We start from the raw sequence: 25,699 nt of genomic DNA, 5'->3' as shown, positions 1-25,699 counted from the left end.
GAGAATGGGGTTTGTTAGGGTGAGATCGGTGGAAGGCTCAGACCATACGTGATGCAGAGACAAGGTCAGCCGGAACCCAAAAATCCTCTGAAGATTCATAACCCTTCCAGCTATGAGGTATTGGAGCCGTTTTCTGTGAAATCTAGAGTCCAGAACTTGTCCCACTTCATACTCAATGTCACTGTCAATAGAGAGAGGAGGAGGTGGTGGAGATGTCCTATTCAGGAAAGGATTTTCCTTGTAGAGTTTGAGGAGGCAAAAATGGAAAGGGGGGTGTATATGCAAAAGGTTTAGTCTGACCGCATTGTTGTTGACTATTTTTGTAATAGAGTAGGGAACAATAAAAAACTTGCCCAACTTTTTTGTGGGAGACTGGAGCCTAAGGTTCTTGGTAGACAACCAAATCATATCCCCTACCTGATAGTTAGGGGGAGTTCTCCTATGTTGGTCATAATAGTACTTATGTCATTTTTTGGTGGCCTGGAGATTGGAACGGATAATCTTCATAGCATCACAATTATTAGCGAGAGTATCAGTTACAGCAACATTGGTAGATGGAGGTGAAGAGAAGGCGTGGAATACAGGATGATATCCGTATTTCGCATAGAATGGAATTTGTTTGGTAGAACAACTGAGAGTATTGTTAAATGCGAATTCGGCCAGTGGAAGCAAGGTGATCCAATCATCCTGTAAGTGTGTGGTGAAACATCGACTATATTGTTCTAACTACTGGTTTGTCTTCTCTTTGAGGCCATTGGTTTGGGGATGATAAGTGCTACTGTATTTGTTTTCAATGGAAAGCGCTTTACAGAGTTCCCTCCAGAACCTGGATGTGAATTGAACCCCTCGGTCAGATAAAATACCGAATTAAACAATGGAAAGCTATAAAGCAGTAGCTGAGAGCCTTCACAAACAAACAGGTAGAGAATTGGAGCAGGATGTTAAAGGGCCAGAAGCTCAATATCAGGAAGTACTGGCAACTGATAATCACAGCACAGAATGTCCCAGAGAATTTATGATAAGGTGGAGACGCAGCGTTGATAACAATAATACCACACAGGTTTAGACTTAGAACCGACAATAGATTAGGCATATTGGAGTAAATTGACTAAAGGTCACTGTACCTGAGCATGACTGGGGCAGAGAGGATTTAGAATATATACTGGTAGTTGAGATCTCCTGCTAGAATGGATTGCAGCTGACCAGAGTTTAAACAAGAGGAGTTGGAAGTAGATCCGGCTGTGCATGTATTGTTAAATGCGAATTCGGCCAGTGGAAGCAAGGTGATCCAATCATCCTGTAAGTGTGTGGTGAAACATCGACTATATTGTTCTAACTACTGGTTTGTCTTCTCTTTGAGGCCATTGGTTTGGGGATGATAAGTGCTACTGTATTTGTTTTCAATGGAAAGCGCTTTACAGAGTTCCCTCCAGAACCTGGATGTGAATTAAACCCCTCGGTCAGATAAAATACTTGCAGGTAATCCATGTAGTCTGACTATCTTGCAGATAAAAATTTGTGTGGTTGTGGAAGAAGTCGGGAGAGAAGTCAACTAAATAAAATGGGCCATTTGTGTGAACTGATTAACCACCAGTAGTATTGTTGTGTAATTCTTAGATAAAGGCAGTTCCACTATAAAGTCCATAGAGATGGATTCCCATGGCTTATTGGGTATGGGTAGGCAGGTTAAGAGTCCATAGGCAGTTTTTCTTTCATGTTTAGTTGTGGCACAAATGATGCATGTTGTAACATAATTATAGTCAGTATTCTACAAATCTGGCCACCAAAAATCTTTTTGTAGAAGCTCTAATGTCTTTTGTATCCCGGGATGTCTTGCCAACGGTGCATCATGAACTTGTTTAAATACGAGGCGGAGAGAAGGAGGTATTCAAAGTTTTAGGTCTTTATAGAATAAGTGATTGGACTATTTATTTTAGAAGATGAAAAGGTATACTAGAGTCAGTAGCCAGATTTTCTATTACCTTCTTAAGAAAGGAGTCTACTATACGAATAATTCGGGTTTGTGGTATTATGTATGATGGTTGAGTGAATTCAGGAGCTGGAGACATTCTGGAGGGAGATTCTACTTTTCCATTAGAGGATCTAGGTCTGTAAGTGATATAATAGTTGAATCTCTTGAAGTAAAGACTCCATCTGACTTGTCTTGGTTTAAGGTTTTGCTGACTCCAATTTCCCATGGTCTGAGTATATTAGAATGGGTAGAGTGATTCCTTCCAAAAGATGTCTCTGGGTCTCGAAGGCTACTTTTATAGTCAATAACTCTTTCTCCCCGATTGGATAGTTAACCTCAGCTGGTGAAAGAGTTCGGGAGTGATATGCTACTGGATGTATGGAGTTGGTATTAGGATATTTCTGTGAAAGGACTACACCAAGAGCATATTCAGATGCATCTACTTCCAATATGATTTGTAACATGGGGTTCAGCATTTGGATTATGGGTTTGGAAGTGAATCTACCTTTTAGGTAATCAAAGGCAAGTTGGGCTTCTCGAGTCCATGTGTAGGTACTAGATCCAGTGAGGCTTGTAAGAGGCTTAATAATTGCGGAGTAGTTGTTAATAAATTTCCTTTAAAAAATTTAAAAACTTATGAACTTCTGCAGAAACTTCTTACATTCTGAAACCGGCCAATTTAAAATAGACTGTATTTTATCATCCTCCATTTAAATGCCACCTGGGGTAATTTTATACCCAAGAAAGTTGATCTCATCAATGTTGAAGATGCGTTTTCAAGCTTAGCATATAAACGATGAGTAGGGAGTCTTGATAGGATCCATCAAACATGTTTTAGGTGTTCTTTCTCGGTAGCGGAGTAGATTAAGATATTGTCTAGGTATATGACAACAGAGACATCAAGGAGATCATGAAAGATGTAATTTATAAAACATTGGAAGGTGGCTGGTGCATTACAGAGGCCGAATGGCATGGCGAGGTATTCGTAGAGGCCATATCTAGTACGAAATGTGGTCTTCCACTTCTAACCCTCCTTTATGCATACTAAATTGTAAGCCCCTCTGAGGTCTAACTTAGTAAAATACTTGGCCTTTTGTAACCTCTCTACCAACTCTGGAATGAGTGGTAGAGGATAGCGATTTTTGATAGTGATCTTGTTCATGAGGCGGTAAACTGAGAGATTTATCTTTGTTATGGATGAAGAACATCCCTGCTTCTGCAGGGGAAGTGGATAGTCTTATAAACCCTTTTCTAAGGTTCTATTCTAAATAAGTTTTCAACTCCTGGAGTTCAGGTTCAGATAAAGGATATATATGACCATAAGGTATGGTGGCCCCAGGTATTAAATCTATCGGGCAATCGTATGGTAGGTGGTAAGGTTTCTGCATCCTTTCTACTGAAGACGTCTTGGAAGCCTTGGTAGGGTGCGGGTATTGTAGATGTGGATGTTTGCATTAAAAAGTAATGCTGAAGACATGTTTGCGTACAATATTCTGAAATTAACTATATGTCAAAGTCATGCCAAGTGATGGTCAATATATGTAGTTGTAACCACTTGATGTCAAGGATGATTGGATAAAGGGGAGAAGGTATAACATCAAAGGAAATGTGTTCTGTGTGTCCAGAAGTGGTCATTTGGAGTGGGATAGTGTGATTGATGGGTAATAGGTCCATGGGCTATGCTGGATCCATAAATTACTCTTGATGAAAAAAAAGTAGTCTTCCTGATAGTGGGTATTTTATTCATGGTAACAAGTTGAGAATCGATGAAGTTCCCACCAGCTCCAGAATCTAGAATATATTTAGTTTGAAGATGTTCTTGATCCCACTATAAGGACACAGAGAGGTTATAATAAGATAAGGTGTTGGATTGAATAGACATACAATGAGAATCTTTAATATTCTTGCCAGGATGCGCTTTCTTTAGCATGGAACAGTTTTTTACATCATGGTCCTTAGAGGCACAGTATAAGCACAGCTTGAGCTGTTTTCTCTGGTCTTTGTCTTCAGTGAATAACGGACCCCTGACAACTCCTATCTCCATAGGTTCAGGGGGAATGTTTTTTAGGGCTGGAGGATCGAAGGAAGAATATCTTCTAGGAGACTGTTTGGAGTGTAAATGTTCTGTTCTTCTCTCCTTAAGTATTCTATCAATAGATGAGGATAAGGTCATTAGTTCCTCTAATGTAGCAGGTAAATTGTTTCTAATTTTTTAGAGATTCAGAGAGGCCAAAAAAGAATTAGTTGCAAAAGCTAATATTACTCCACTCCAAGTCGTGGACCCATCTTTTAAATGCCACCATAAAATCTTCCACAGGTCTCTTGCCCTGCCTTATGTTTCTTAAAGCATTTTCAGTGGTTATTTGAGTATTGGTATCTGCATATAGTGACGACATGGCAGAAAAAAATTAAGGAAGGGAGTTAAGGATGGGATCATCTGTTTTTAAGTAGGTATTGGCCCATATCCTTAGTTCTCCCCTGAGATAAGATATAACAGTTCAAACCTTTATACAATCTGAACAGTAGGTTTTTGGTTTTAAAGAAAATAGAAGTTTACATGCATTTTTTAATTCCCTGTATAGGCATCTTTGCCCATAAAACTTTTCTGGGGGACTAACAGCTGGTTCAGGGATGTCGTTAGTGGAAGCTAGTGAAGCAGATAATGTGGCAAGGTTAGCCTTGAGATTTTGGTTCTCTACATGGAGATCCTGGAACCGTCAGAATCTCTACTCTTTGTGAGAAATTCCTTATGTGTTTTGCCATCTCTGATGCTTCCATAATAGGGTGAGAAGGAAGAAAATAAAGACAATCTTTTTATTTTATTTTTTATTTAGGGCTTGTATAATCTGTCATACTAGTGAGGTAGGGACTACAAGCAATATCATCATTAACAACATAAGCACAATACATATGTATGTAATGCAGTAATTATTAGAAAAGATATATAGGGATAAATCCTTACAAATAATTTTACGTATTTTATATAGTGAGATAAAAAGGTTACAAAATATATAGAGGATGTACAACTCATAAGAGAGATGGATTTACTGAACCAAATCTACTCTTAGGTATATACCGAAGAAAACAATGGAAAGCTATAAAGCAGTAGCTGAGAGCCTTCATAAACAAACAGGTAGAGAATTGGAGCAGGATGTTAAAGGGCCAGAAGCTCAATATCAGGAAGTACTGGCAACTGATAATCACAGCACAGAATATCCCAGAGAATTTATGATAAGGTGGAGATGCAGCGTTGATAACAATAATACCACACAGGTTTAGACTTAGAACCGACAATAGATTAGGCAGATTGGAGTAAATTGACTAAAGGTCACTGTACCTGAGCATGACTGGGGCAGAGAGGATTTAGAATATATACTGGTAGTTGAGATCTCCTGTTAGAATGGATTCCAGCTGAAAAGAGTTTAAACAAGAGGAGTTGGAAGTAGATCCGGCTGTGCATGTTATAGCAGACGGCGTATGGATTTAGTTAAGCTGGAAGTAGATCCGGCCGAGATTGATACCGGTAGCTGGATTCAAAGATTATGTTTGTACACACTATAATCCAGTAGAGATAATGCTGTCCGTATGAACCTAGGAGACGGAAGAGATGAGTAACATATGCTTCTACCTTAGGAAGTGATGCAGTCACAGACAGCCTGGAAATAAACAGGTTTGTTGCAAGGGGTAGCAGCAGGGCAGTTGCTAGACGAGTTCACAGCAAGGTATGCCATAACTTGACGTTATCCAAGCACCTCCCTACAGGTGTTCCAGGCTTTTATTGGAGAAGTGAGGTAAGTAGAGAATGGCTTAAAGTAACAGTGGCATAGAAACATGACACTAGTACATAAACGTGTGCGCACATTATGATTACATGTTAAAAATAGTGAAGGCAACAAACAACTGTTTAGACAGCAATTAGGTGGGCAATACTTTAGAATAATTTGATTACATTGCATATGCAGATATAAAATGCAGAAATAGTTTCATGCACACATGAAAAATAAATATTACAACAGATTTATAGAGATTTATTTTGAGCGTGTGAACAATGTTCCAAACATATTTACATTGCGCGCACACAAATACGTTTCTGTAATCAACATTCTAATCTTGAATAGAATTTATTTGCTACATAGCACAAAGAAGTGACCTCTATGTAAATTCATAGGCCACTACTTAGGACGGATTCCTATGTGTTTAAATGGACAGTGTACTAGAATAATTGCACACATCCTGCTATTAATTTTCATTTAGAACTATTTCATTGAATTGGATTATTTTAAATATTTAAAAATTATCTTTTCTTAAAAATTGGATATACACTGCAGCTGCTTAAAAACAAACTGCAAACACATAAATGTCCCATTATTATAAACATAAACAAATAAAGACAAAGATGTATTATCATTTGGAACATTTATTTAAACATTTATAGCACTGGCATATTTTAATTAATACACAAGAAAATAAGGTTTTAGAAAAGTGTTCACTTAGGAGTCCAAATGGAGTGTTGTGAGTTCAACTAGTACCAAAACCAAGGCAACAATACTGTGTCAATTCAGTTCTGTAGTGACATTGCAGGTATTGTCAACTTGACCGCGCAGAATGAAAAATCTGTTGTGCAATGTTGTTAAAGGATTTTCAACATCAAAAGGAAGGTAATAAGGAATGAAAAACAATTATGGAAATTTAAAGAACTAAAAGCTAAAAACATAATTGGAAAAATGTAATGCCCAAAAAATTAAACAGTATGAAAAATATTTCCTGAACCATTTGATGTCGGAAAATCCAGTTTCCAACATTTCACAACAGATTAAAATTTGTTCTGAGGACCCATCACATTCCTTTTATGTTGGTTCTGTGTGACCCACTCCCATCCTGCAAATATTGAAAACAATGCACATGGTGAAGATAAGCATTCAACAGGTAAGAACCTTTTTTTTTTTTTTTAAATGTCCCTTGTCAATTTATGTACAAATCGTTTGGCTATAAAAAATGTAAACTTATATTTCAGACATTCTGGATTATGGCAATACTGTTCAAGACTCATTTGTGCCAGAAATGCCAGATTCACTAGACTGATAACTGATTCCTCAGGTAACTTGATATTTAATTAAATATTTGCAATGTAAAATATCAAACAATAACAAATAAAAATATAAATGTATTCACAGATGGACACATTTTTATATTTTTGTTTGTGAATGCAGATTTTCGGTAACTATATCCTACTATCTATGAACTACTTACTACTAAGGTTATTATTAACTCTTTAAATTACTATTAAAAGTCTTTGAAATAAAAAAAATATATGACAACCCAGTTTTCATCATTTGCAGATGTTGTGAAAAGGGATGAGATCCTTGACGTTCAAGCTGAGCCTAAAAAATCTGATGCGTGTACATAAACTGAACCAAGTTTTACAGATATGCGAGAAACATTTATTGAGAACGTGTACCACTTAAGGAAATGTGTGCATAATAATTTCAAAAGAATACCTAAAAATCAAAGTAGGCAAATTTAGTTACTTCAACATGTATTGCATACTGTGCAATCATCCAGGGTACTAACTAAAAAATGATGTTTATGGGAGACTTGCAGTAGAAAAATGTAAATCATGACGTGTTTATGTAGAATTATTATTCTTTATTCATTTGGAATGATTCTGGGGGAAAAAAAAATATCATGCACCACATTTTGATTTTACAGAGGCCTGTCATGTGTGTTTTCTCTTGTGCTAGCTGTACATATGAGTCACTGGTTTGTGCAAGGCTAAATTTAAATTCTGTCATTATACTAAGTTTACAAAGAACATTTACCTTTTAGTTGTCCCAAAAGATGTTTTACAAAGTTTATCCACATCTGCTTGATAAGTCTCATTAAGTAATATGATCCAATGCAGATTATCTCAGTGATTATATTTCCACAAAAGACTGACCTTAATTGAAAAGTAAGACATCTACATGTAAAAATTAATGTATGACCAAATCTTCCCATACAAAGCACCATATCCCTAAAATACTGGGCTCAATTCCTTTGTCCAAGTATCTGGCTCTGTCATGTCAGTAACACAATAGCATGCATGTGTCAAACACATAAATTGAGTATTCTTACCCTCTGAAGGTTCCATGAAGATGAAGTCAACACTCTTCAGGTTTGACAATGTCAGTGTCCAATATTTGGAGTTTCCCTATAAAGATCCTGCCACTGTTGCTGCTGACCCTGCCACCAGCCTTCTGTGCTGTCAGTAATTGAGTGGATGTTTGGTGTGCAGAGTGTTGAAATACCTCTTTTGCTGTGTCATGCACAGACTTCTTTTTTCAGTGTGTGGGGCTTACAGAATCCCTGCGCAGCTGTGCTGCTACCGGCGAAACAAGGAAAATTGCATAGTAGTCTGCTTATTGATATAGAGAGAGATTTCAAAGATCAAAATAAACCTTGGTTGGCACGTATTTAGTACACACATATGTCAGACTGCATTTAAAAGGGAACTCCAATCCTGTGCTGTCTATTGAAAATGTATCTATGCATGCTGTGCATTAGTACTAACACTGATCCATCTGTGATGCCACTTTGTGGCCTCCAACTGTGGCCACACAGACGAGTGTCTGAGGATATGGTAGTTGTGAGTGGATCCAGGATACTCCACAAACACGTTCATAATGTGTATGTTGCCATTGCAAACAAAGTGGACATTGATAGAATGAAAGTGTTGGTGGATGCGATATGCCATTTACTGGTTCCACGGTGGCCGCAGGGCAATAGGGTGCAGTGCATTGTCCCCCACATGTTAGGTATGCCCCCATATTCTATTAGTCCCTCTTGGGATCAGGCCAAGTGTCCTCTGTGTGAGGAAAACTATGAAAGGATGTCACTTGTTGAGGATGGCTTTTCTAAACTTCCAGATTACAACAGTGAAAGTGCCTTGACTCATCCTTTATGACATGGTATAAACTAATTACGTTATATGTAAAGATGCTCTGGATGTCATAAACCTGAGCATTAGTGAGTGCACACACCCAGCATGTGTGGGCAAGACGGCTGGTATGTATGCTATTTACAGACCTGCATTTTAGCTAATTAGTGCTGACTCTTGAATAACTCCACCAGAGTGAGCACAATGTTCTGTATATGGCATGTATGAACGAGCATTGTCTTGCTGTTAAAAGCTTTAAAAATGCTCTGAAATAAAAGCGGTCTGCAGGGGCTTAGAAAAAGGCAGAAATGTAGAGGTTTAAAGATCATAAAGTATATTCATATAACAATGTTGGTTGTGCAAAGCTGGGGAATGGCTGGGTAGTAGTCTATCTTTTTAAACAATTACAATTTTTAAAGCAGATTGTCCCTTTAAAGCCAGTAGGATACTTGGACATTTCGGAAAGGGTATTAGCAGCAGAGACATTGAATAATTTTATTTTTTTTAGATAACTAGTGATATCTCACCTGGAATATTGTGTACAGATCTGAAGACCATATCTAAAGATCATGGGGCCGATTTATCATGGCCCGTATTAAGTGAAATGTAACTGTTTCCGTGAGAGCCTTCAGGCTCACCGGAAACAGGAGATAAGAAGCAATGGTTTTAAGACTGCTGTTCCTTAACTCGTACGCTACCTCTGACGTGGCGTACAGCAATCAGCTCGATCGCATACGATTGGGTTGATTAACACCCCCGCTAGCAATTGGCCGCGAATCTGCAGGGGGCGGCATTGCACAAGCAGTTCACCAGAACAGCATGTGCAATGATAAATGCCAACAGCATATGCTACAGCAGATCATGTCCACCAGACATTGATAAATCGGCCCCATAATCTCTAGACAGCTATACATAAATTAAAAAAGCCTTTAAAGGAGTGCTACTGAAACAATACATTATTTTCATACAAAAAAAAAACATAAAAGGAAAGACTTCATGACTTTAATCAGTATAGTTTAGAGGACCAAAGGAATATAGATGACATGATGGAAACATTAAAGTACAATAAAAGTTTTGATTCAATCTGTATTTTTCAAGAACATAGAAACATAAAAACACCAGAAGGGTCATGACCTTAGTTTGGAGTGTAAATGTTTCTGAAGTTAATTGCATATGCCTCCATTTACAGAAAGCATGGTTGAATCATGAAAATATTCCAAGAGAGGAGGTATGGAGTACGATTATGAATATGTTTAAGAATGTGTGGGATATGCACAAAGCTATTCTGAGAATTAATTATGCATGCAACTCAAAAGGACTTAAAATAACTTTAATGTGTTCCCAATGATCTGTTTTACATGCTGGAATGTATAAAATTGTTTGTAAATTGCTAATTTACCTTTTATTTTTTTATTTAAATAGCTGTTTTTACCCATTGAAACCACCATCTATACTGAAAATATGAATGCTTGAGTATTCTTCATAGAAAAGATATGTAAACAAGAGGTATCAAGCATTAATTAGGTTTCAAGTGGGGGTGATAGAGAAAGGTAATAAAAATTCCTCTCCAATTCCTCTCTAAGACCCCAATTCTAAAAAGATCCCTGAGCTGGTGAGATTCTATAAGAATGCTCGCCAGCCCTTCTATTTCTCTGGTGAAATGATATAAACCCACGTTTTACCCTGAAATCAGGGTGTCTCGCCAAGGGGCGTATACTGCATTTTCATAATTAGCCTGAAAGAAAAACGTATGCATATGAAAATTACAGCAAATTTAAAGTGCAGTGGCCTGAAAACAGCATAATTTGATTTGTATTAAGTGTAATATTCATATTTTAAAACAAGCCGGTCTCCCCCTCTGTACTTTGCCCTCCATTGCAAACTTTTGCTTTGCAGAGAGCTTTCAATATGTATGGGAAACATCTCGCCACCTGCAGGGACAGCCCCTTTTTATTTATAGAATTCCATAAGGGCTGCCCTTTCGAGTGTTGGCATTGAAAACCACATCTTGATGGGCACATTGTTTAGAATCAGTTCCTAAATATTGGCCATTGTGCACAGGCAGAGACAAATAAGATAAGAAGACATTGATGCATACAGAGATTGATAAAGATTAAGAGGTCTGCTATTTCTGTAGGCTCTGGCAATGTATATGGGCATGTTCTTGAGAACAATTGATTAAGGCCTCAATTAAAAATGAAAACAAAAATCATATAGAAAAATAAACCAAAAGGACCAATTTCACAGATTGTATACTCTGTAACTACTATAACAAGTCACTGGGAACATATCAAGGAGAAACCAATTTTCAACACAATTGTTCTCCTACAAGTCAAGCACCTCAGAGCTCCATAACTCTTGCCCGCTTTTCACACTTCTAACATCTCCCTCTGTTTTAATAGGCTAAGACTGGCATCATTCTCCAAGATATATGAAGATTTTCATAATCTTTACCTTTGAGATTCTGAGAACCGTATTTGTCAAATCTATTACTACAAAATTATTTACTCATCTTTCTTAAAGTATTTAACATTTACCTGTGATTTAGTTCCTACTCTTCCAACAAGGTCATGAGTATTTTACACACACAGCCTGATTGCTATTATTAATCTTATGTAAGATTTAGTATAGCTTAAAATTAAAATAAAGAGTCTGAGATGACTATGCTATGTAAAAGAGAGTTAGTAGTCAAACATTTCTGGTATTGCTGTTTAGTAATACATTCCAAATAATAATGGGTATTATGTTAACAGATTTTGTTACATGGTTTTGAAAGAGTCACATCACTGGGATCCACTGGAGTCAGAATTCCCTGGCAAAGTGCAATGCGTGAGTTTTCAAATTCAAACCCATTAAAAATAGAAAACCCCATGCCAACTAATACATAAAATGTAGAAAAATGTGGTGTTGTCTTACAGAGCTATGTATGGAAGACCTATAGCTCCTGTCCAAAGCAGGTCCCCAAATACCCGCAGTATGAAATATAGGTTTAAAAAAATAGTTAGATAGGAGCGCCAAAAGTAGGCGAGGTCTGGGGGTAGAGAAATAAGTGTATTGTTAGATCACATGTAGGAGTAACACTGTATGTTTGATAAAGTACTATTGATGGGCCACAGAGATGGTGATGGTCCTATCATAAGCGTGAATGAGATCGTAAAGTGTATAGCACAGATAAATGCTAAAATTCTAAGCACATATATCCCTGAACTTTAATACTGAGGTCGATATTACCAGAAGGTGGTGGTGGCACTAACTGAATAGTGGGCAGAGTGCAAAATAAATACAAATTAGATGTATAGCACAGAAAAGATTCCCAAATAATCTTTTCAAAATATCACAAAGTTTAATACTGATTACATAGAAAAATATGGATCCATATAAACATTAAAATTGGAATTAGTGTTACCTAAAAACAATTCCCACTGTCTAAAATAAATAAAATAGCGTCTAAACATGAGCCTCACATGTACAAATGTACAAATGAGGATGACAGTAGGAACGTGAGCACGCTGTCAGATGATCGCTAACAGATTAAGCTGCTATAATTATGACATAAAACGCAAGTCCATATAGTGGTGCAAATGAGCTAGAGAATAGTGCAAGTTATAACAACAGTATTTAGTTATAGAACAACTTAGATAAAATCATATGTAAAACAACATCAAAAGGTAAAAAATTGGTAGTAGTTCCAAAAAACGTGATCTCCAAAAAATATATATTAACAGTCCAAACAAGTGAGAAATAGTCCAAATTGGTGAAAAACGATATATCCACAGAATGTTATTCAATCAAAAATTATTCAAAATTGTGAAAAAATGTATAAAAAAGAAGAAAAAAGTGAACAACTAGTGTTTGCACAAAACTAGTAAAAGTGATCACAGAAAAAAACATATAGAACTTAGTATTCCTGGATGTAATTCCGTGAGTATAAATGTCCCTTCAGTGGTTACCCTAACAGCGAGGGTTATGTGAAGATAAAAATTATACCTTTATAAAAAATAAGAATAAAAACAAAAATAATAATAATAAAAAGAAGAGTCTGGGAAGTCCTCAAAAACTGTAAATAAAGGATAACAACATAGTGTGATACTGTTAAAATATTCAATAGTTAAAAGGAATATTGCGCACCATATACTTGTCAACGCGTTTCGGCCCACAAAAGAGGCCTTTCTCAAGACTATCACATGGTTTGGGTGAGCAAGAGCCTTTAAACCCTTATCTAACCAATCATGTTCTTCTTTAATTGCGCCAAAATTTTTGCACCAAAAATTGCTATGCCGGAAGTGGTGACCCGGATGTATTTAGCTATTGGACCGGATGTTATTAAGGTCCAAGTTTCAATTTTCCATTCCCTCATATTGGCAAGATCCTATTTGTTCTTATAGGCTTTTGGGGATTTAGCCTCGTTTGTTAGTCCTATATGGCTTATTTTACCTGTTAAATTTAGGTATTTTAACAAATCCGTATTTTACCTATATTTGGTATCAGATGCCCCCTTAGACCGGAAGTAAATTGTGCTTCCTGTAGACGGATAAATTTTACCGGATGTTATGTTCCGTAAAACCAGAAGTCTAGAAAATGTGAACTTCCGGTGTGGTCCCGGAAGCTTGACTATTGTTTACCCTCCGGGTTATATTTGGATTTAGATAAGTAATTTTACGGGATTGTTATCCCTACAAAGGTGGTGAAGTTCGCCCTGTGTTCATACATCATAAAAACAATGTTACAAATTGCAGCATACAGAATATATTCAACTAAGAATAGATATATCCCATATTAAAATTAGTATTATGTAGGATGGAAATATCAAATATAACTTAATCATCAAATAGATGGAGACATAGAGGATATGATTATGTGTCACTAAACTAATGGTAAGTCGTCTAGTGTGAAAGTGTGTTTACAAGTTGAAGTTTTATGTATAAGAGATCATTCCGATCATGCATTTGTGCAGATGTCTGTGTGATAATCTTGTGGTCATAATCTACATAGATCTCGTATTAACCAAATCTATAGATCCACTTTTAGCCTTATGTACTTGCCTCTAGGTTTGATCATTTCTTTGTTTGGTCATTTTATTAGTGCCAACATATTTCTTTAAACTGTACTATAGCTTCATGCCCCTTAAGACTATGCTATAGCTTCATGTCCCTTAAAAGTGTTCTCTAGAAGTAACTAAGTATGTATAGGTATGGCTCAGGTCCTAAACTGATTTGATTGTCTCCTAAACATTTAAGTCTGTGTGGGTACACTTCAGGTTAGGTCTGAAGTCAGTTTCATATGTCAGACATGTAGTCAGATGTAGCAAGGCTTCTAAAAGGTATAACGATTGTCCTCATTTAGTGTGGGGACTTATGTGTTGTTAGTGCTGGCGACAACTAAGGAGTCTTTTAGTTTTGTATCCTATGATTCTATAGATCCTTATTCGGATCAACTATATTGTAATTTATATGATAGAAGCATTTGAAGATAGTATAAGGGAGGTCCTGTTGGAGAGCTTAATCAATTGTTTTTGATTTGCGGGTCTTCGAGATGTGTGGATTTTTCTATTTAAAGTGAAACTCTTGGAACTGGTGCTCTGCATACTGATATCACTTACTTCCTCTAATGGATGTGTTCCTTATATGTGCACACATAAAGGTCTTGGAGAGGTGTCCTTGACACCATAAATGTGTCATTGCTTCAGACTCAGTAGATGGGAGAGATCTTCCTTGTTGTTTAAAACTCTCGGGTAAAGACAGTCCAAATCAAAAATCCATCTTGATTCTGCAATCAGAAGCTTCTTTTCATAATTGCCTCCCCTCCAATTGGGTTTTATTATTTGGATTCCATAGAATCTGAGATCCTTGATGTTCCCTTTATGTTGAATAGAAAAATGTCTATACAGGGCAGTGTCAGTGTTGCCATGTTCAATCTGTAACAGGTGTTCCCGTATTCTATCTTTCAAACACCTCGAAGTCTGACCGACATATTGAAGACTACAACTGCATTGAACTATGTAAATTACGCCCTTGTTGCTGCATCTTATCAAGTTCTTTATCTCATATTTGGTGTTGGAATTATGAGAGAGGAAGTTCTTGATTTTCAGACCTCTTTTACACGCCTTGCAGCTAGGGCACGGGAAGAATCCTTTAATATGTCTCCCTGATACGTCTTTCACTTGGGTCGCACTCAAACGTGGAATGCTAGGAGATAGGATGTTTTTAAGATTATCCGATTTCCTGTAAATGAATCTGGGTCTACTGATCAACGTTTCTCCTATGATGTCATCATTCTTCAATAGGTGCCAGTGCTTCTCTATTATTTTTTCTATGGTGCGTCTATTTTCGCTATACTGCGTTATAAATGCGACATCTATAGAGTTGATGTTGCTGTTTGTCTAAATCTTCTTATCTCTATATTTGAGAAGCTCCTTGCGGTCTCTACTTCTGACCTCCTCTATGTCTTTGTTAAGTTTTTCTTCATCATATCCTCTTTCCAGGAAACGTGTCTTTAGTTCTTCCGCCAGGGTCTCCCATAAGTTGTGATCTGAGCAGTTCTTTTTCAATCGCAGTAGCTGCCCCTTGGGTATATTCCCCTTCCATCTGGAGTGATGACAACTCTCACTATGGATGTAGTTGTTGCAATCCACAGGTTTGAAGTATGTGGAGGTCTTGAGTTCCCCATTCTCGACTGTTATTCTTAGGTCCAGAAATGTGATCTCAGTGTTACTGATCTCGTAGGTGAATCTTAGGTTGTGAGTATTCTTGTTCATGACACTTAAAGTGTATTCCAAGTCTTCCTTGGAACCCTTCCATATCATGAGGATGTCATCTATATACCTGTGATAGGAGACCAGGTCCGCGCCGGCTGGGCAGGACTCCCAAAAGATATGTTCCCATTTGCCCATGTATAGGTTCGCATAGGTCGGCGCAAACCTGGTCCCCATGGCTGTACCGCACAGCCGTCTATAGAACCTTCCGTCATGGTGGAAGTAGTTGTGTGTCAGAATGTAACTTATCCCTTCTAGGATAAATTTTTTCTGTAGATCCGGCACTGTTTGGTCCTTCTTTAGAAAGTATTCTACGGCGTCTCGACCTCCCTCGTGTGGTATGCTGGTATATAGAGAGGTCACATCACATGTGACCATTAGATAACCCTCTTTCCATTCTGTGTTCTCCAAGATGTTCAGAATCTGTGTTGAGTCTCTCACATAGGATGGTAAATGTGTCACGTATTTCTGGAGGTTCTTGTCTAGATATTGCGACAGATTGCTGGATAGAGACCCTATACCTGAAATGATCGGTCTTCCCGGAGGGTTATGTAGTCTCTTATGGATTTTAGGGAGGTAATAAAAGACTGGAGTGATTGGGTGCTCCACGCTTATATATCTGAACTCCTTGTAGTTGAGAATCTCATGTCTGTGAGCCTCACCTAAAATCTTATCCAGTTCCTTCTTGTAATCTCCTACAGGGTTGTTCCTCATAACCTCATAGGTCTCTTTGTCCGATAGTATTCTTCTGCATTCTGTGTTGTAGTCTTCTTTGTTTAGGATTACAATGCCGCCCCCCTTGTCGGCAGGCTTTATAACTAAGTTATGGTTGTTTTCTAGTGTTCTAATTGTTCGCATTTGACTCCTCGATAGATTATGTTTATGTCTAGTCAGTTGTTTCTGACTGATGTTCCTCAGGTCGCTGCCTACCATTGTCTCAAAGGCTTCAATGTAGGATAAAAAGATGAAATAGGCTTTAGGTCAGAATGTTGGTAGGGATCTGTGCCATGCTGTGTGTCTTGTCTCGATTCAATTTCGAGAGGTGATTTCATGAAGTGACGTTTTAAGGTTAGTGTCCTTGTGAATTGTTTGATATTCACAAACGTGTCAAATTTATTAAGGCCCTTGGACGGAGCAAATGATAGGCCGTAGCTCAGAACGGAATGACGGAGTGACATTACTGAGGTTGTAGATTACTTTGGAGGTAGTTTGTTCCTTTTGGTTCTTAATCCGTTCTTGCTCTTTTTGGCCATTTAATCTCCTTCCGCCCCTCTTTCCTCTGTGGTTTTTCTTTTTTCCGTAGGGTTTTGAAGTTCGTCTGTATTGGAATTCTTCCTTTTCATGGAAGTTCTTTCTAATTCTTTGGTCGTGATCTGATGTTCCTCTAAAAAACGTTGTCCGGAAGTTGAGGCTGTTGAAATGTCATTTTGATTTCCAATGGGGGTTTTGTTGGCCTGTGTTAGGTTCACCTGTCTAGTATCCAATTGCATGGACATCCGGCTCTGTGTCACATCTGTGGGTCTCATCTTATTCATATTGGGTGTGTTCTTGTACCCCTGACGTTCCCTCCTGTTGCTGTGGGAGTTGTGGAAGCTGTATTCCTGGTTATGCTGATATTGTTGATTGTTAAATCTATTCGGTATATATTATTCTCCATCATATCCAAAATCATGTTGTCTCCTATCATTTTGCTGAGCATAGTCCCTCCCATAATTGGGTCTATCATTATTTCTCCATCTTGGATATTGGTTATATCTGTATGCGGACCTATCATTAGGATTCCAATGTTGTGAGTTGAAACCTCCCTTATGTTGGTATTGTCTGTGGGGGTTATATTGATTCGGCTCCTTGTCATAGTAGAAGTCTCCATTTCTGTTGTCCTTGTTGTTCATTACCCTTCTTGGGCGACAATAGTTTCCCCACTGACCTCTGTAGTTATACGCGTGGTTGTGTCTCTCTTTATTCCACCCTTGGTGATTCATTTGCTGTCTATGTTCATATTCATTATTTCTTTCCCTAGGGGTGTGGGGTTCATATTCATTATATCGATCCCCTCTATTCTGGAGTCTCTGTTGAGGTCTGTTCTTTTTGTAGGTAACTGTGGTCCACTCCTCTTCGTCAGTGGGTGGTCTGCCATCCAAGTTATTCCCTCTTGGTTTCTTCGGTGGTACTGTTCTAATCATTACCTTGGTTCCTAATGAAATTAAGTTCTCTGAGACTACATAACCCTCCGGGAAGACCGATCATTTCAGGTATAGGGTCTCTATCCAGTAATCTGTCGGAATATCTAGACAAGAACCTCCAGAAATACGTGACACATTTACCATCCTATGTGAGAGACTCAACACAGATTCTGAACATCTTGGAGAACACAGAATGGAAAGAGGGTTACCTAATGGTCACATGTGATGTGACCTCCCTATATACCAGCATACCACACGAGGGAGGTCGAGACGCCGTAGAATACTTTCTAAAGAAGGACCAAACAGTGCCGGATCTACAGAAAAAATTTATCCTAGAAGGGATAAGTTACATTCTGACACACAACTACTTCCACCATGATGGAAGGTTCTATAGACAGCTGTGCGGTACAGCCATGGGGACCAGGCTCGCGCCGAGCTATGCAAACCTATATATGGGCAAATGGGAACATATCTTTTGGGAGTCCTGCCCAGCCGGCGTGGACCTGGTCTCCTATCACAGGTATATAGATGACATCCTCATGATATGGAAGGGTTCCAAGGAAGACTTGGAATACACTTTAAGTGTCATGAACAAGAATACTCACAACCTAAGATTCACCTACGAGATCAGTAACACTGAGATCACATTTCTGGACCTAAGAATAACAGTCGAGAATGGGGAACTCAAGACCTCCACATACTTCAAACCTGTGGATTGCAACAACTACATCCATAGTGAGAGTTGTCATCACTCCAAATGGAAGGAGAATATAACCAAGGGGCAGCTACTGCGATTGAAAAAGAACTGCTCAGATCACAACCTATGGGAGACCCTGGCGGAAGAACTAAAGACACGTTTCCTGGAAAGAGGATATGATGAAGAAAAACTTAACAAAGACATAGAGGAGGTCAGAAGTAGAGACCGCAAGGAGCTTCTCAAATATAGAGATAAGAAGATTGAGACAAACAGCAACATCAACTCTATAGATGTCGCATTTATAACGCAGTACAGCGAAAATAGACGCACCATAGAAAAAATAATAGAGAAGCACTGGCACCTATTGAAGAATGACGACATCATAGGAGAAACGTTGATCAGTAGACCCAGATTCATTTACAGGAAATCGGATAATCTTAAAAACATCCTATCTCCTAGCATTCCACGTTTGAGAGTGACCCAAGTGAAAGACGTATCAGGGAGACATATTAAAGGATTCTTCCCGTGCCCTAGCTGCAAGGCGTGTAAAAGAGGTCTGAAAATCAAGAACTTCCTCTCTCATAATTCCAACACCAAATATGAGATAAAGAACTTTATAAGATGCAGCAACAAGGGCGTAATTTACATAGTTCAATGCAGTTGTGGTCTTCAATATGTCGGTCAGACTTTGAGGTGTTTGAAAGACAGAATATGGGAACACCTGTTACAGATTGAACATGGCAACACTGACACTGCCCTGTATAGACATTTTTCTATTCAACATAAAGGGAACATCAAGGATCTCAGATTCTATGGAATCCAAATAATAAAATCCAATTGGAGGGGAGGCAATTATGAAAAGAAGCTTCTGATTGCAGAATCAAGATGGATTTTTGATTTGGACTGTCTTTACCCGAGAGGTTTAAACAACAAGGAAGATCTCTCCCATCTATTGAGTCTGAAGCAATGACACATTTATGGTGTCAAGGACACCTCTCCAAGACCTTTATGTGTGCACATATAAGGAACACATCCATTAGAGGAAGTAAGTGATATCAGTATGCAGAGCACCAGTTCCAAGAGTTTCACTTTAAATAGAAAGATCCACACATCTCAAAGTCCCACAAATCAAAACAATTAATTAAGCTCTCCAACAGGACCTTCCTTATACTATCTTCAAATGCTTCGATCATATAAATTACAATATAGTTGATCCGAATAAGGTTCTATAGAATCATAGGATACAAAACTAAAAGACTCCTTAGTTATCACCAGCACTAACAACACATAAGTCCCCACACTAAATGAGGACAATCGTTATACCTTTTAGAAGCCTTGCTACATCTGACTACATGTCTGACATATGAAACTGACTTCAGACCTAACCTGAAGCGTACCCACACAGACTTAAATGTTTAGGAGACAATCAGTTTAGGACCTGAGCCATACCTATACATACTTAGTTGCATAAGTAATAATCTGATTAGGTTAGATATTACTTCTAGAGAACACTTTTAAGGGACATGAAGCTATAGCATAGTCTTAAGGGGCATGAAGCTATAGTACAGTTTAAAGAAATATGTTGGCACTAATAAAATGACCAAACAAAGAAATGATCAAACCTAGAGGCAAGTACATAAGGCTAAAAGTGGATGTATAGATTTGGTTAATACGAGATCTATGTAGATTATGACCACAAGATTATCGCACAGACATCTGCACAAATGCATGATCGGAATGATCTCTTATACATAAAACTTCAACTTGTAAACACACTTTCACACTAGACAACTTACCATTAGTTTAGTAGTGACACATAATCATATCCTCTATGTCTCCATCTATTTGATGATTAAGTTATATTTGATATTTCCATCCTACATAATACTAATTTTAATATGGGATATATCTATTCTTAGTTGAATATATTCTGTATGCTGCAATTTGTAGCATTGTTTTTATGATGTATGAATACAGGGCGAACTTCACCACCTTTGTAGGGATAACAATCCCGTAAAATTACTTAAATACCCCAAAAGAATATGATCGATTTTTCCACTTTGAGGTTTTAATCAGCCACATACATATCTAGAACATATTGATCAATACTCTAACCAATCACTCACTCAAAATCTAAATCCAAATATAACCCGGAGGGTAAACAATAGTCAAGCTTCCGGGACCACACCGGAAGTTCATATTTTCTAGACTTCCGGTTTTTACGGAACATAACATCCGGTAAAATTTATCCATCTACAGGAAGCACAATCTACTTCCGGTCTAAGGGGACATCTGATACCAAATATGGGTAAAATACGGATTTGTTAAAATACCTAAATTTAACAGGTAAAATAAGCCATATAGGACTAACAAACAAGGCTATATCTCCAAAAGCCTATAAGAACAAATAGGATCTTGCCAATATGAGGGAATGGAAAATTGAAACTTGGACCTTAATAACATCTGGTCCAATAGCTAAATACATCCGGGTCACCACTTCCGGTATAGCAATTTTTGGCGCAAAAAATTTGGCGCAATTAAAGAAGAACATGATTGGTTAGATAAGGGTTTAAAGGCTCTTGCTCACCCAAACCATATGATAGTCTTGAGAAAGGCCTCTTTTGTGGGCCGAAATGCGTTGACAAGTATATGGTGAGCAATATTCCTATTAACTATTGAATATTTTAACAGTATCACACTATGTTGTTTTCCTTTATTTACAGGTTTTGAGGACTTCCCAGACTCTTCTTTTTATTATTATTTTTGTTTTTATTCTTATTTTTTATAAAGGTATAATTTTTATCTTCACATAACCCTCGCTGTTAGGGTAACCACTGAAGGGACATTTATACTCACGGAATTACATCCAGGAATACTAAGTTCTATATGGTTTTTTCTGTGATCACTTTTACTAGTTTTGTGCAAACACTAGTTGTTCACTTTTTTCTTCTTTTTTATACATTTTTTCACAATTTTGAATAATTTTTGATTGAATAACATTCTGTGGATATATCGTTTTTCACCAATTTGGACTATTTCTCACTTGTTTGGACTGTTAATATATATTTTTTGGAGATCATGTTTTTTGGAACTACTACCAATTTTTTACCTTTTCATGTTGTTTTACATATGATTTTATCTAAGTTGTTCTATAACTAAATACTGTTGTTATAACTTGCACTATTCTCTAGCTCATTTGCACCACTATATGGGCTTGCGTTTTATGTCATAATTATAGCAGGTTAATCTGTTAGCGATCATCTGACAGCGTGCTCACGTTCCTACTGTCGTCCTCATTTGTACATTTGTACATGTGAGGCTCATGTTTAGGTATTGTTTTTAGGTAACACTAATTCCAATTTTAATGTTTATATATTTATTTGGATCCATATTTATCTATGTAATCAGTATTAAACTTTGTGATATTTTGAAAAGATTATTTGTGAATCTTTTCTGTGCTATACATCTAATTTGTATTTATTTTGCACTCTGCCCACTATTCAGTTAGTGCCACCACCACCTTCTGGTAATATCGACCTCAGTATTAAAGTTCAGGGATATATGTGCTTAGAATTTTAGCATTTATCTGTGCTATACACTTTACGATCTCATTCACGCTTATGATAGGACCATCACCATCTCTGTGGCCCATCAATAGTACTTTATCAAACATACAGTGTTACTCCTACATGTGATCTAGCAATACACTTGTTTCTCTACCCCCCAGACCTCGCCTACTTTTGGTGCTCCTATCTAACTATTTTTTTAAACCTAATACATAAAATGTATATGTATCATGAAAACACACCCTACATGGGGATATTTCTTATCCCAGTCAACATTTCTTGTTGTTAATGGTAATACCTTTTATTTTCAATAAAAAGCTATAATTTAAGTTCAACTTACTAACTGAAACTATAAAAATATAATCACAAATTAAAGGATTATAAAACATTGCAGAATTTCCTATGAGCAAAACATATATCAATTTCTAAAGATATTACTTTTATTGTAAAACAAAGCTTCGTTTTATTTTAAAATAACTATATTTATTTCCAATGTGACATCACATAAACCAGCCCCAGAAAAAGAGCCATACTGCAAGAAAATCATGCGTCCAATCATTGCCTTTTTTCATCTAATTATCTGCTGTGCATGCTCCTGGTCGCATGCACTGTACTGCATTCCTTGAAGTAGGTCCATCCAGCAAATACTAGTGGATCAGAGCATGCTCAATTGGACAATTAATTTATTAGTGCTTTTGCAGGCACAGCTTTCTGTCAGTAGCGCAGAAACTATATAGAATGCTATATTATAATATAACATATAATTATTCAATATACATTATTTAGCTGCTTTAATTTCATATGTATAAATATGGATGTCTATTGTAAATTATTTATTTTATATGCTTGTTAATAATTTTAAGTGTTGCAAATTATATTTCCTTTATACATTTTATTTAGAAACATTTGCATTTTTAATAATTGTTCAATATATAATAATAATAATAATAATAATAAAATATTAGTATTTATAAAATATATGTATTACAATGCTTAATGCTTGTTAATACTAGGGGAAATTCAGTGTACCAGGACTGAATACTTACCAGTAGACGCTCTGCTCTGTGCCTGTCGCTGCAATCGATTGACCTATTCTGATCCTCTGAGGATAGCTGGGCAGGTGATGTATGCGGCTACATCAGCGACACTAACTGCGCACACCCATCATCCGGACCCAGCACCATATTTCTACCAGATAGGACTACCATAATAGGATTCGTATAATGAGTCCCACCTGGGGGTTGGTAAAGAAAGTAATTTCTATAGCTAATTACAAGAGAAGGGATGAAAAAGGAGAACAGTAAGTAATTAGGCATATTAATTTAGTACAATGTTCTTTTGATTGCTATAAAAACATTAAATATATTCATCTTAATATTCATTTATGATTGCAATGAAGTGTTTAGTTTAGTAGTTGTTCATAACTGAATTATAAGATTAATCCAAATGATGCATGTATGTCATGAATTCATATTTTTGGTTGGATGAAAATAATGCTTTTAAACATTATATTTTGGCCCAGAATCTTTTCCATCCATGAAGGTCTCTGAAAATCCTTGAACAGCCTCAGATATGCCTGTTACTTACAAGTTTTCATTTTATTTTCATGTCATAACTAGATTTTATTAGTTATATATTTTCTAATTTAACGTTGTTTATTTTTTTATCATTCAATAGACATCTTTTCTTATTGATTGAAATATCTTTGAAATTAATAAAAAAAAACACCAGAGCTGCAATATGATTTCTTTGTGTATAAATTCAAATTATTTGGAATGGCAGCAAAGGTTCTGATAAAATGGCTTATATAAAGTTGTGTGTGTTTTTTTTTCCAAACATATATAATACTTTCCATAAATCATATAAAGATTATCATACTTACCACTTAATATAATAATATGGTAAGTAGGAATATTCTTTTAAAGGGATAGTCTACTTGAAACTTGTTATTGTTTAAAAAGATAGATAATCACTTTATTACTCATTCCCCAGTTTTGCATAACCAACAGTTATATTAATATACTTTTTACATCTGTGATTACCTTGAATCTAAGCCTCTGCAGAATGCCCCTTATCTCAATTCTTTTGACAGACTTGCATTTGAGCCAATCAGTGCTGACTCCTAAATAACTCCACAGAAGTGAGCACAATGTTATCTATATGACACACATGAGCTAGCGCTGTCTAGCTGTGAACAACTGTCAAAATGCAGTGAGATAAGAGGTGGCCTTCAAGGGCTTAAAAATCAGTTAATGAACCTACCTAGGGTTAGCTTTCAACAAAGCATACCAAGAGAACAAATACAATTTTATAATATAAGTATAATTCAAAGTTGTTTAAAATTGCATGTCCTATCTGAATCATGAATGTTTACTTTTGACTTGACTGTCCCTTTCATCAGAGGGAAGATCAATTTAAGAATATAGAAAGTAAGCATGACAGATCATAAAATAGGCTTGAGATGCTGTCCTTTTTCTTTGTTTTGTAAATTAAAGATACGTTTTAAAAAGCTGTATGTAAATGGCAATCCTTTTGTTGAAGGCTTAATTTGAATGGTGAGTTCTGTCTTCTGTTTGAGTTCAGGATCATGAACAAAGATACTTCTTTATCTTTTTAAATTAAAATTACTATCCAATTGAAACAAAATGTTTCAAAATCAATTAAGCACTCTATTAACACATATATTTTCTCAAGGACTGATACTTGGGATTATTCTGCTAACAGATTAACCCCCTAAATTAAAACACCCAAAGAACCAATAGAGTCTTGTTCCTCTAATAGCCGTAATTTTTTATTTTATTTTAGATCTCCTTCTTCTGTCTGTAATGTAACCTACCACGTTCCTTCCTTTTTTCCCCAATTTTGGTTTCATACCATTTTCTATTATTAATATGCCCCCCCTACTTACAAGGATTTCTCTGCAATAATGAATAAAAATGTTATTAAATAAATATTTTTGATGTGTATTTGCCTGTACTTTATTATAGTAAATTATATTTATGGATTTGCTACTCAGATAATAGACAGTGGTAGTTTTATGGGATCTTATATACTTTGACCTTGGCGAAACTCCATCAATCTTTCATCTTGAACATGAAATTAGATGCAAGTTAAGACCATGGTGTAGAAGAAGATTAAGTGAATTTGACCTTAAGAAAAAATTTGGGCTAGATTACGAGTGGAGCGTTAACGCTCCCGCTCAAGTGTTAACTGCACTAGAAGTAAGCTTTTTGACGTCGTCGGGTTGCGCTTGTATTATGAGTTAAAAAGAAAACTGTTTTTGCTCATGCACTAACTGGACAAGTGCAAAAAGCAAAATTGGAACATTGTGTGTGCGCGATAACCTATTCCCCCACAGAAGTCAATGGAGAAAAAAAAGTGGGAAAAAAACATCCAACTTGCACACAATCCCGATTGCATATGCTCATGTGTGCTAATCCGACATGAAAATATGAATATTTCACATTCCAGTGTTCTTCACATAAAGAGAATGGGCTCTATTTATTCATAAATACATTTTTCAATATATATCTGATGGTATTCTTGTACAATATATATCAATACCTATATAAATACATGATTATATATAGTTATAGATATATACAGATATATAG

This window comes from Bombina bombina, chromosome 6 (assembly GCF_027579735.1).
Source record: "Bombina bombina isolate aBomBom1 chromosome 6, aBomBom1.pri, whole genome shotgun sequence".
Classification (NCBI taxonomy): Eukaryota; Metazoa; Chordata; class Amphibia; order Anura; family Bombinatoridae; genus Bombina; species Bombina bombina.
Note: the sequence above shows the minus strand (reverse complement) of the source record.